Source organism: Protopterus annectens, chromosome 15.part0 (genome assembly GCF_019279795.1).
Source record: "Protopterus annectens isolate FY-2018-M chromosome 15.part0, PAN1.0, whole genome shotgun sequence".
In the NCBI taxonomy this organism is placed as follows: Eukaryota; Metazoa; Chordata; order Ceratodontiformes; family Protopteridae; genus Protopterus; species Protopterus annectens.
Genome location: NC_056749.1, coordinates 837,729,620 through 837,742,397, shown reverse-complemented (window position 1 = coordinate 837,742,397; position 12,778 = coordinate 837,729,620).

Here is a 12,778-nt window from a genome sequence, read left to right as displayed (position 1 = left end):
TTTTTCTTTTGAAGCTGGCCTTAGATGATTTTATGAGGGATCGTAGTTTCTTGCTAGTACTGATCAGAGATGCCTTCCCTTTTTGGAATTTTGCTCTATCATGTAATAGCTTCCTCCTTCTGTTGTATAGCTTATTTATGGCTGGGGTCCACCAGACAGGTCTTCTGCCTTTGGAGGAGTGAGTCTTGGTTTTATTTGGGATAGCATGATCTATGCATTCCTGTAGGTGTCCATAGAATGCATTTGTAAAGGATTCTGCTGTTTGGGCCGTATTTTCCACTGGCCCCAGGGGCTTTGAAGGATTCCACCTCGGTTTTGAGAAGTGTGAAGTTTGCTTTTGAGAAGTTCTTCACCATGGTTTCCTTGGCTGGGGGTGGGGACGGGATATGGATGTCCAGTGAGATTAATTTATGGTCAGATCTTACCAATGAGGGGTATACCTTTGGTATGGAACATGGAGTCCCCATGTTGGTGATGATCAGGTCTAATATGTTTTCCCCTCTTGTGGGAGTGGTGACCAGTTGTTCCATAGAATTTGAGTTTATAAATTCTAGGAAACATTGGGTGAGGGTGTTGGGGCTTGAGTGGTGCACCCAGTCTACATTTGGGTAGTTGAAGTCACCCAATATAATGGTGTTTGGAGAGACCTTCATATTCTTCAGTGTTCTCAGGAAAGCCGAGTGGGGTTCCTGAGTTTGGGAGGGTGGTCTGTAGCAGGCTACAAACTGAAAGGCAGTTTTGCCCACTGTTAGTTGCACATGGATGGTCTCCGATGCTTCATGCAGTGCCACTAACCTGGAGGTGTGGGTATCTTTGAATATGGATACTCCCCCTTCTTTTGTGGTTCGGTCCGAGTTTTGGGGCCGAAAAGCATGGTATGAGGTATAACCTGGTAGTGCTGGGGTGCTCTCGGGAGCCTTGAACCAGATTTCTGTTACTGCACAGATATCGATATTCTCCACACTGAGGAGAGTCTCAAGTGTGTGCATCTTGAGGTTTAGACTTCTGGCGTGTAGCAGCATTACCCTTAGTTTCTTTTTCCTTGTGTTGCCTATGGAGGTGGGTTTGTCTTTTGAGCCTTGCCTAAAAAAGGCACTATGGGAGTGGCAAGAGCCTTAGCCAGTATTCGAAAGCCCAGGGGTGACAGGTGCAAGCCGTCCCTAGCGAAGCAACGTGGCTTGTCAAGCATGTCATCCCAGGCTGACAGACACTGGATCCCCTTTGAATGACACCAATACTTTAGCCAATTGTTAAAATTGATCATTTTGTCTTTATACTGTGGCATCATTCTTGGTGAGGGTAAGATGCTACTCAAGGTCAGGGTCATACCGGCCTGGGCTACATGATCAGAGAGCTCCTCTATGTCTCTTTTCATGTAGTCCAGGGAGGTACGTCTCAGGTCATTCACACCAGCATGGACAATGACAGAGTCATATTTGTACTTGTTTTGGAGTGACCTGAGTGCTTGTGTTATGTGGTGGATCCTGGCAGCCAACAGGCAGCTTACAGTGACCTTCTCCTTGTTCAGCCTGGTGAATGGGACGTCAGTGTGTCTGACAATAGAGTCACCTATTACAAGTGTATTAGGTGTGTTGTTTAGCCTTAAGGGCTGTGACTGTGTGGCACACTGACTTTGTGAACTATGTGATACGTGGGTATTGTTGTGGGGTAGCGGTTGCTTGGATGTCTGCTTTGGAGGTCTCTGCTGCTTGGGCAGATTTTTATTTAGAGCCTCTGAGTATGTTTTTGTGTGTTTATGTGTTTGGTTTGCTGTTGTGATAGGTCTATGTGAGACTGTATTTCTGGTGTGTGTGGTTACCTTCTCCTCCTGCCTGCATCACTACTGGGTTGAGAGAGCTCAGCCTCCTGTTTGGCTATATAGTTGCCTTTCTCACATATATTTGAGCTTGTTGGGAGGAGGACAGGGTGGTGTGTGTACATAAGGCAGTTGTAACATTGCCTCAAGATTCCCAGACTCACCAGCTGGACTGGAGAGTAAACCCGAAACTGACTTTTGGACATACCATAAGGAACTACGTTTTGACTGATCAAAAAGGACCAACAGGGACACTGACTCTCCTCTGAGTCTCAATCAGAAATCTGAGGAAAAAAATTTACCCTTCATTACATCTTCCTGTTAAGATTCAGTCTTGAATCCCTTCAGAAAAAGAGGAATTCCTCTTTCCTTTACTAGAAACTACTTTACAAGAAGGATCAATAGCGTGAATCAAACCCTGAGCCACACCCTGTAAACTACTCCTATTCAAACAAATTTGAGGAATAGTAGAGACATGCTTAGTTCTCCGTTTCTTTTTAACAGGAAAAATGGGGCCAAACATGCTACTAATGGCAGCAGCTGCTTCCCTAGGGGTGATTACAGTTTTCTGACACAACTGGGAAACCATTCCTGTTTCCTCTCCCAGGAACAACAAGAGTGGCTCTTCCTTGCCCACTGAGGGTCACCAACAGCCGCAGAGGATGTGTTTAACTCCTGGTCCATACTGGCTGTAGCTGCTACACCAGATGGATGTGGGGTAAAAGATGAGAGGTCTGAGGTACAACAAGCCACAGCAGAGTCACCCACCTGCAGCTGAGGCAAATTGCAAGCCTGGTGTGGCTTCTTGCTTAACTTTTTCTTTTTGTGGCTGGAAGAAGGACCAACCATGGTGTGATAAAATGTGAAGGCTGCCAGACTAGCTGGACAGAATTTTGTAAATAATTCTAGGTCATTGTAAATATTAATATGATCCACAGGTTTGTTTTACAAATGTAAGAAAACTGTTATGTGCCGAGCTTCAAAAATGTAACCACAGTACACCCTGCTGGAAGAAGGCAGAAATGTGTATAAACTTTATGCCTATGTAATGTATGTTTTCATGGTAGTAAACTGGGACATATAGAGTTAACTTACAAACTCTAATAAAATAAGCTGATAAAGAATTTTACAACTGTGTGTGATCTCAAGCTAAGAGACAGTATGTCTGGGCTAGGAGCTTCTTTCTATTGTCTTAAGACAGAGATAATTACTAGGTTTCACATGCAAAGTGTCTTTTACTGCTGTGACTTCATGGCAGCTGCAGATCACAAAGAAATGTTACATTTTAAGTTCTGTGAGCCTGGGAAACTAAAGCAGAGTGGGCAAGAATGATGTAATTTGAAATGACTCAGCAGTAATGTGTATTATCAATTTAAGAACTATCTCAAGAGAAAGAGATTGCATTTGCATTTGTCTTCAGACCTGTTAACAACTCACCGGTATTTGCCTTGCTCTGTAAGTAAGTTATTTAGGTACAATGATTTATCTTAGAAACAGATAGAAATACAGTAAGTTTAGTTTAGATATTTTCTATATTTATGCCAGACTGTCCTACACTGTTTTAAAGTAGTTCCTGTGATTTCTGAACTCTCTATTGTCACTGTGTTGAATTAATGAGTACTGTCTTGTGTTTTTATTTATTATTAAATATATTTAAACATTTTAACGGTGGCTGTTTTGTGTAGAGATAATTTAAGCTCTGAGAGTACTTGCATGTATTTGGTGATACTGTATAGGCTACTCCTAAATAGCCTTCAAGTCTCAGTCACACTTATCAATTGGATAACAGTAACATTGCACAGTAGAATTGGACACCCTTTGGTAAGGGCCTTTATAGTAGCTAATAAGGGTGGTTGGTGGCAGGTGGTATTACCGTATAGTCTGGGTAGAAGGGTACATAGCTGGAGAACCTGTGCCAGCCTTTCCCAGGAGTGTCTGTGTGTTTATATATAACCCAAATCTCAAAGTGTATGTGTGTGTGTCAGCTACTTGGGCAGGGACACAAAGCACTGGCTGGACAGAGAGGGTGCTAGAGGTTTTGGCTTGACCACTCGACTGAGATCTGAACCATATAGCTGTGGCAGTGGGGAGTCTTATTGGGGATCTGGAGAGAAAGGGAGAAACCACCCCCAGACTGACTGTGATCTCTATGTGCTCTTAAGGGAAATTGTACTTTACTGTGTGTGTACTTGTTATCCTCCCAATGTGGATGCCCCTCACTGGTGCTAGTGGTGAGGACTGAGGCTCCTTGGTTACTGGGCCAGTGCACGGGCATCATACATGGGACCAGTAGTTTGTTCCATGTTCAAGTTGAAAATTGTGCCTCTTTCCAAGTCCAGTAAAGTTACTTTCTGACAGAAGGAGAGGGTAAAAAGCACTTTGAAAATACTACACCAGCCCCAAAAAAGAAAAATACACAGTTTCTCCACAGAAATAAATGCTTTTAGTTACTTTACAGACCTTTTAAACTGACATAAATAAACTTGTGCTCTGTTTAAAAGTACATTATAGTCTCAAGAAAATCTGATCAAACCCAACACTTCTAGCATTAAAATAACTGTCTTGAAGAGGAAAGTGATAAAATATCAACAAATTAAGAAAATTAAAGGCCCCCAAAGAGAACGTTTCTGCCCAGCAAAGGAAAGCACGACCCAATAGTCAATCCTTGAAAGCCTCAGTGGAGTGTGCAATTCAGAGGCAGTAAAGTTCTAAAAGTTTTGTGCCTGCTTGATAGTTCATATGTATAGAAAGTGCCCAGTAGCATTGGAAGCTGACCAGCTGTTATATCCTTGGCAGGATAGAACCCACATTGCTAAGGCCACTGCAGCAGCGATCAATATGATGAACATCTGGAGTGCAGAAAATAAACTAAAATGTAGGTGAGAGGCTAACCTCAGCTCAAACATTTTAGTATAAAACAGCAAATTTAGAAAACCAGAACCCAGTACATTAACATTATTAATTGCCATCTAAGCAGTGTAACACTATCTAACAAGCAAATATCTTCGTCTATCAACAGTCCATATAAGTTATGTTCTATACACTGGCTGAAAGCATTCACACAACTTGTATTACATGATCAGAATAAAAGTTACCAATTGCTAACAAGCTGTACAGCTTATTAATGTGAACCAGAAGTATCTTATTAGCTATTATCCTTTAACTCACATTTTGTGAAGTTAGAAAACAGATAACAGCTGCACATAAATTCCAGCATGGATCATAAACATTTCAGCATGAAACTGTTCCCTGGTCTAGCCTCAGGGTAGCACAAATGCAATATGGGATATCATTTGCAGTTTTGGAAGAAAAACCTCTACAATGAGGCATAGATGGGAAACAACATTCAGGAAACATAAATCACTTTACCCAAACTTCAGAAATGTCTTCCGTATCCTTGAGAATTTAAGATGTATTTTTAACTTAAAAAAATAATACCATACATTATCACAATAGTACACCTCACTTCATACGATTTTGTTACATATGGAAACTTCACAGATGAAAACAACAATGTAAATTAATTTTGTAAATAAATACATTTGATACAAATAGCAGTAAGGTGCCTGTACTTTCCACATCGAAAACATGTAAGCACTACATTACAATATGAGACATATAGCATAGTTAACTCATTGTATCCAAGTGATGTCTCCAGGTGCATCTGCAGTTAACTCCTACTGATGCCTCTAGGCATCAAATATTGCTTGTTCATATTGGCATCAATAATTCCAAAACCATGTTTTGCACAAGGTTTTAAAATATTTCATTGTAAAGTTTACACAATAGCAAACTCAACTGCATTAATATTTGGCCTCTGTCTAGTGCAGGCAAATAGATATTAACTGTTGTTTTATTATATTAATTTATATAGATATACTTTTCACATTTTTGTAAACATCTCAACAACCAAGTAACACAGACAGAACCTCTTAGGCTTATATAAAAGCTCTCAGCTAGATGAATAAAATGCTGCTGACAGTATGTATGTAACTTGAATAGTTGCTGAGATATTGTAAGTTGTTTACAAAATATTACAAATGTAATAGTTACTGTGTTTACTCTGACTTATAAAATTCAGTTTAAGGCCTAGAACCTAAAGAATGCTACCACTATAAAAGTAGTTTGTGCTGAAGAGTTTGCCGTTTATACTTTTCATAACCCCTACGGGTCCAGAAATATGAACATTTATTTGAAATGTGAAGACATTATTTGATTCTGTCAAAACGTTTAGGCTCCACCCATTGGAAGTTACAGTGAAAACATGTACACAACCAGTAAACATTAATGAAAAGCGTAAAATCATTTTATTTTGTAGTAAGTGGTCATACCAATGCAGCAGACCATAAACTAATATATGAAATTACCTATAAAGATTTTGCTGCTTTCCACAGAACAGTCTGGTCATTTAGACTTTAGGTCTTTAACTGTCTTTAATCCATACGCATTTGCCTTAACTTCCACTACTTTGTAGTCCTTTCTTCCTAATTCCCTTCTGTCTTTACCTGATTTGCTGTGTATTTTCAACCTGCTGCCTTGTGCCAAATCTCATTTCTAACTGACTACATTCTCTAGAATGTTCAGTACTTATGACACAAACACACCACCTTCTGTGACATCTTCATAAGGTAACATCATCACTGCAGAAAGCCCCACCCACAATTTATTAATGGCATCCTACTCTGGGTACTTTTAGCAGAAGTCACTGGGGTGCTGTAATCTTCAGGATGAAACTAAGCATCCCAATAATGCAAACTCTGTAGATGTGTCTCTCATCTGTCCCTAATTATTAGACATCCCTAATTTTGGATAAAAAATTTCCCCTGCCCCTACTGCAACTGAAACCTTTTTTTTTCAGAAAAGGTGGTGGATTTTAGTCTATAAATAATAATATTCATTACATCTGCAGTGCTCCTTTACCTCAGAAAATTCATTTTAATTCATATATTTCCTTTCTGTTACCTTACAAAATTATCACTGATAGTAACTAAAGAGTTTCTCTAATTTTGAATATTTTCCCCGACCATTTTTTGCATTGCCTCTAGTTCTGGCAGTAAAAAGTTGAGACCTACATCCACCATTGCCTTCTTTCACAGTCTTCCACTTCTCATTTCTAAGAACATTAATTTTTTTATATAGTTTTCTCTTTTTGGCCCATATGTTTCAGCTCTGTAACTGCTTTCTAGGAGAAAAACTTCTGCAGCAATTGGTGCACAGTCAAAACAGAAAGAGAGAGGGGGAACTGGAGAGCTATTCACACAAAAGGCAGCAAAATTAATACTTAATAGTACACATTACACATCTTAAAGAAAGTCTTTGTGTAGTCAGTCAAGAAGTTTCAAATAAAAGGGCACATAATGCTTTTAAATGTAGTCTCATTTATTTATTTGTCAAGTGGTGGGTGGGCTGGTCCAAGGACCCTTTTCACCTATGATTAAGCATGACGAAAGATACAAGAATAAATAACAGAACTGTAAGGAAGTAGTAGTGACCCTAACTGTGAAAGTCTCATAATTTCATGTGATTTAAGGATCTGTAGGAAAGGTGTTCTTCATTAACTTGTGTAACTTGCAATTATTGTGGAGCTTTTCTCCGCGGTCCTTCACTGAGAACAAGCTCTTCTTGGCCCAGTGGACTTCCCCGGTCATCAAACTTAAATAAATAAATAAATAAATAAAATTAAGGTATGTATGTAGGTATTGGGTTTTATGTTTATCATTTGGGGAAGTGTCCTTCAAAAGTCACTATGATTTAACTGTGTGGTATGAGGCACACCATTTAATGGATGTTTTCATGGCACAAGATGATTGCAGAGCTTAATGTCAGAAATATAAAGTGCATGTGTGTGTGTGTGTCTGTCCATGTTCACATGTCTAGGTATAGCTGGACAGTATAAGGCAGAGTCCTTGCAGGAAAGAGGAGAATAAGAAAACTTTCACCTGCATAAAAATTAATGATTATGTTTTGGCCCACATTTAACCAGAGGAATCTGCCATTATCTTTTATACCAGAGCAGCACAAGGCATTCAAAAACAACTGCCACTATAGGTTGCTACATTATATCTATTAAAAGCATTTTTTTCTTTAAGGGTGGAAAATTCTAAAAAAGGTCGGTATTAGTGATGATACATTTTTTGAAGCTGAAGGGCTTCTACTTTAACTTAACATACAGCTTTTTCATTTTAGGTTTAATTTGTTGTTTTTATGAATGTGGTTTCAGGAAATGATGTGTAATAATAATGTAATTTTGTTTTTCCTATTTAATAGAAATGAATGGGTAGCTCTGTTTATTTTGGATGAAGACTTGTTAAAAAAACACAACAGCTCTTGAGCTTGAATTAAATCTGTGGGCTTTTTTCAAACAGCATTGTTATTTAGTTATCTGTAGACTTGCCATGTTTCACTCTTTTTCTGACTTTGTCAGCACAGTTTAAGTGGTGGATTGGTAGGCCATACTTTAGAAACACAACACATAAAAACAAGCCTTATGCCCATAACATTAAGGCACTGCAAAATATTTCAAATAGCATCCAAACCAAAGAGTAAGAGTAACTTTGATTTTTTCTCTGAACTCAAAAGTCCTGCATAAAATGATTACTTGACTATAGTTTAGAAACATGTAACTTTAAAACAAACTTAATGTCATTAATATAATATAAGTGACTATGAAACATCCCAAATATCATCCAAAAAGGGTAAAAAAGTCACAAAGCCAAACCATTTAATGAAAACGAAAAGAAAGAACCAAAAAAATCTAGAGTATTCACTGTGTAATACCTTTAGTCTGCTGTAGTAGGGAGCTATGGGATATATGCAAATAACTCAATGGCATATGAGTGTTTCAGCTACATGTCTTCTCAATGCCTATAACATTTTACATTAATTTTATTTCAATTCTTTACTGGTGCATTCAGGCCACTAAAGCCAAACCCCACTCGCTGTAGGCAGGCCATCGTTGCCCTTTTTCTGAGTTTGTCAGCATATCATAAGTAGACTGGCCGTACTTTAGAAACAGAGAGCTTAAAATCCAGCCTAATATCCAAAAAACATCACAAGTAGCATACACACCAAAGGGGATAAAGATCATACAGACAAACCATTTAGTAAAAACTACAAGAAAGACCCAACAAAGCCAGTGTCTTCACTGTGTAATGTCTTAACTCTCCACAGGATATCTGCAATGACACCTTTAGGACAAAATGAGTGTTTCAACAATATGGCTTCTGAATAAGCAGAACTTTTTCTTAGATTTTTAGAAATTATATGAAAGTGTTTTTCTTACACTTTATTTTTGTAGTAATTATAATGTCATCATGCAGCCTGAGTTTTTTGTTTTTTAACATATGTAGCTTTTACTTTATGGTCTCTATTTGAACTATATTTATTAAGTTTAATATGTGTGTCTGCATTTACTGTATGCTGAGTAGCTGCCTGATTCTGAGTCATGTGGTCCAACAATTTGATGATTCAGTGGGGGGGCAAACAGGTTGGAGTGGATATACATGTTTCCTGTAGTCTGCAACAGAGTTCAGTAAGTACAGTGACAGAGACTACAGCACAGTCAGTTAGTGATATGATCAAACAATAAATCAAAAACTAAATGCATTTTGATTAGAATTTAAAGTAATAACAACAGAATAAGACATTCAGTTCACAAATAAAAATGTGTTACAGCGATACAGAACATCAAACAAATCACTTATCCACACACCAAAAGACAGCAATAATCCTTGACATGGGTAAAACAAACCACTGTCTGCAACTGTAATTTACAATAAAAAGATTTTAATGCAAACAACGTTAAGCGCTTTCACTCACTAAATGTGTGCTTCTTCAGAACGTTGAAACAGCTGATACAGAATGTTTAAATATTGATTGCTGGCGCCTAAAACCATGTCAGCTTCTTAAAGCTTAAACTGCATAATCCTTGGCACATAATATAACAACTCAGATATAACAATGTAATAGTTTTCTAGCATGAGATGACCACTCCTTAGAGTGAAAACAAGAGTATATGAATCACCAGAATAACAGTCTGTAGTAAAGTGTGTTTGTATGTTTTACACAATAACTGCATTAATATTGGAATGAAAAATGTTCCATGAGCTGAATAAGGGTCTTGGAATGGCATAAGCTCCACTTACATTTAGGGATTAGGTATTGCAAAGAATACGTGGTAGTAAGCCAGACAGCCTGTAATACTGAGTTACATAATTTGATAGGTTCATACGTACTTTCTAGCCTATTGGTCTATGAGGATTTTAAGAAGCAAGATGAAAGCTATCTAACCCCACTTGCATCAACTAAACTACCAAAGCTACTAACCTCAGTATTCTGAGACTGATTTCTCAACTCCTGTTCACTCTGCAATAATATATATCAACAAGACTAAGAATTTCCAGGGTGCAATGTTTCTCAAACCTTCTTTTTTATGTAAAACAACAGGACTTGTATCACATTTCTTACAGATTAGTCTATGTATTGTGTTGATATGGCTTTACTGTCACACTTTCTGTATGACTGTACCATACATTGTATGTTATTTTCACTCTATTTTTCTAACTGTAATTTGAATTGCATTTGTATCTGATACTTTGGCACCACTGTACTGTACATTGTATGTTGTTACTGTCATTCTGTTTTTCAAACTGTAATTTGAATCATATTTGTATCTGGTATTTTGCATCTTGTATGTGGAGCTTTTCTCCCCAGGCCTCCACTGAAAAAGGACCTGTGTCCAGTCGGACTTTCCTGGTTACCAAATGTAAAATAAAATAAAATAAATAAATAAATAAATAAATAGTCTTATATTCCCATGGTAGCTTTTAGACATTATGTTTTGCATACAACTTTCCCAGTGGGTGGATATACTGAAGCCTTTGCATGTTTTACCTGTCCATGAAGGACAGGGTTGCTAAATTGCAGTTATATTTGTACTTATCCATCTGTCCATCTAAATTACATTTGAATAGAGTAAGAGAAGTAATTTTCTTTATATGGAGTGGAAGACAATTGCATGGAAGGAGTACTCTCAGAGATACAAACCTGTTCCTCCAACATGTTCTATTTATTTGGCACAAGAAATTGAGATCACTTGAGTGTTGTACCAGTGAACATTCAAATATGTAACAGGTCTAACAGAACAGGGTCTGTTGAAAATGTATACCCAAGGCAGAGCTTGACCCTCAGTAGCCTATATGATAATAAGAAGGGAAAGGCTTTAAGATAGCCTGTATAGTTTGCAGGTACATACTGAAAAGGGCATTAAAATCAATGATCGACCTAATAAGTGCTGAATATAGCGGAACAATTACATCCCTGGATCCAGACACAATACCTTTAGATCTAAGGTGTACAATGAAAAGGACTTCCTTACAACACTGGATATGCGGTGATCAAATGACAGCTCATTGTCCACATAAGTTCCCAGTTGCCTAACTACAAGATCAATATATAAAGGTGTGCAGAGTTACCGTTGTCAAAGTGTATGATACATATGTCTTGGCATTTACACTTAGTCCGTGGTTTTGACGCCAGTTATTTGGCACAGGCCCTCAAAGCATCTTGGTGTCCTTTGTGGTATTTATGATGGCATCACATTTGCAGATGCTGCAAACTTGATCAGCAAAAAATATTTAACATTAGCCTTGACCTCCAAAAAGTAATTACAAAGGAGGAGGAGTTGCCCAAGAATTGAAACCTGAGGTCATAGGAAACCGAATTACATCTGTTTAGGCCAAAAGGGAGCAATGAGGATTACTTTCACCCTTGTGACAAATCTCTTTTTGAAGAAACTTTGATATTACAGAAAAAGGCAGAAAAGCAGGCAGGAATCCTGGAGGCCAAATGTAAGTTGTAGGGTAAACAGGGCAAAGTAGATGTTACACTTGGTGTTGAGAGGAGTAGCAAAAAGATTGCAGCAAGCCTAGCTCCAGTGGCTGAAACTCTTGGTTGCCACAGACTGATTGAGACCACTTGCGAGGCAAAATAATGGACATGCTCAGTTTGTCCACTAATGGATATGACTTGCTACAAGAAAATGTTGGAAAGACACTGCCCACTGCCACACATTCATAGCTTCCATAAAAACTGGATATGATCAAGTTCTCCTTTCTTTGTTGATACACCAGACTACCAACATATTGTCTATCTGAATAAAAATCACAACCCTGGGAAGGGAGTTCTGAAAGCCTACAATGCTAGCATGGCTGCCATCATCTCCAGCACACTGATGTGAAACTTAGCCTCTGTCCATGATTATATGCCTTGGACTGTCTTCCCCTCATAATGGCCCTCCAGTCAAGGAGGAGCAACACTCCTATGGTAACAGTGACCATGGGGGATGGAAAAATGAAGGTATGACCTAAAAGAATCAGAGGGCAAGTTAACTGCCAATGAAAGTAATGTCTGCATATCTTTGTTACACTGACTGGAAACTGCTTGGGTTGATACAGCATAAACCATTGGATAGATAGAGTTCACTGTAGTGACTTTAATTAAAACTTAGCATGCGGGATAAAAGTAATAGAAGCTGCCCCTGAGCCCAGTAAACACAGAATTGACTTTGCAAGGGGTTCAGATAAGACAGGATTTCAGCAGCCTGTTGATGGAAAGTAAAGACTCTGCAGTCTGGACATCTGGCAATTTGAGAGGTGGCATCTTATGAAATCTAGCATCTGAACCAGAGTTGACTGATTTCTCCATGTTGATCATGATTCATAAGTGGGGGCATAACTGCAGCAAGCAGTCCCAGGCTTGAGCAAGAAGATCCCTTGTAGAGGTAGTTATGAGCCTTTTGTCTAGATATGGGAACACCCAAAACCCCTGCAGTCAGACATCTGCTGCAATGACTACTATGCATTTGTTGAACACCTGCGGGACTGTAGTGAGACCAAAGGGAAGCACTCTGAACTGAAAGTGAATAGCCCCCCCCCCCCAACCCCACAGCACAGGAACCTCCTG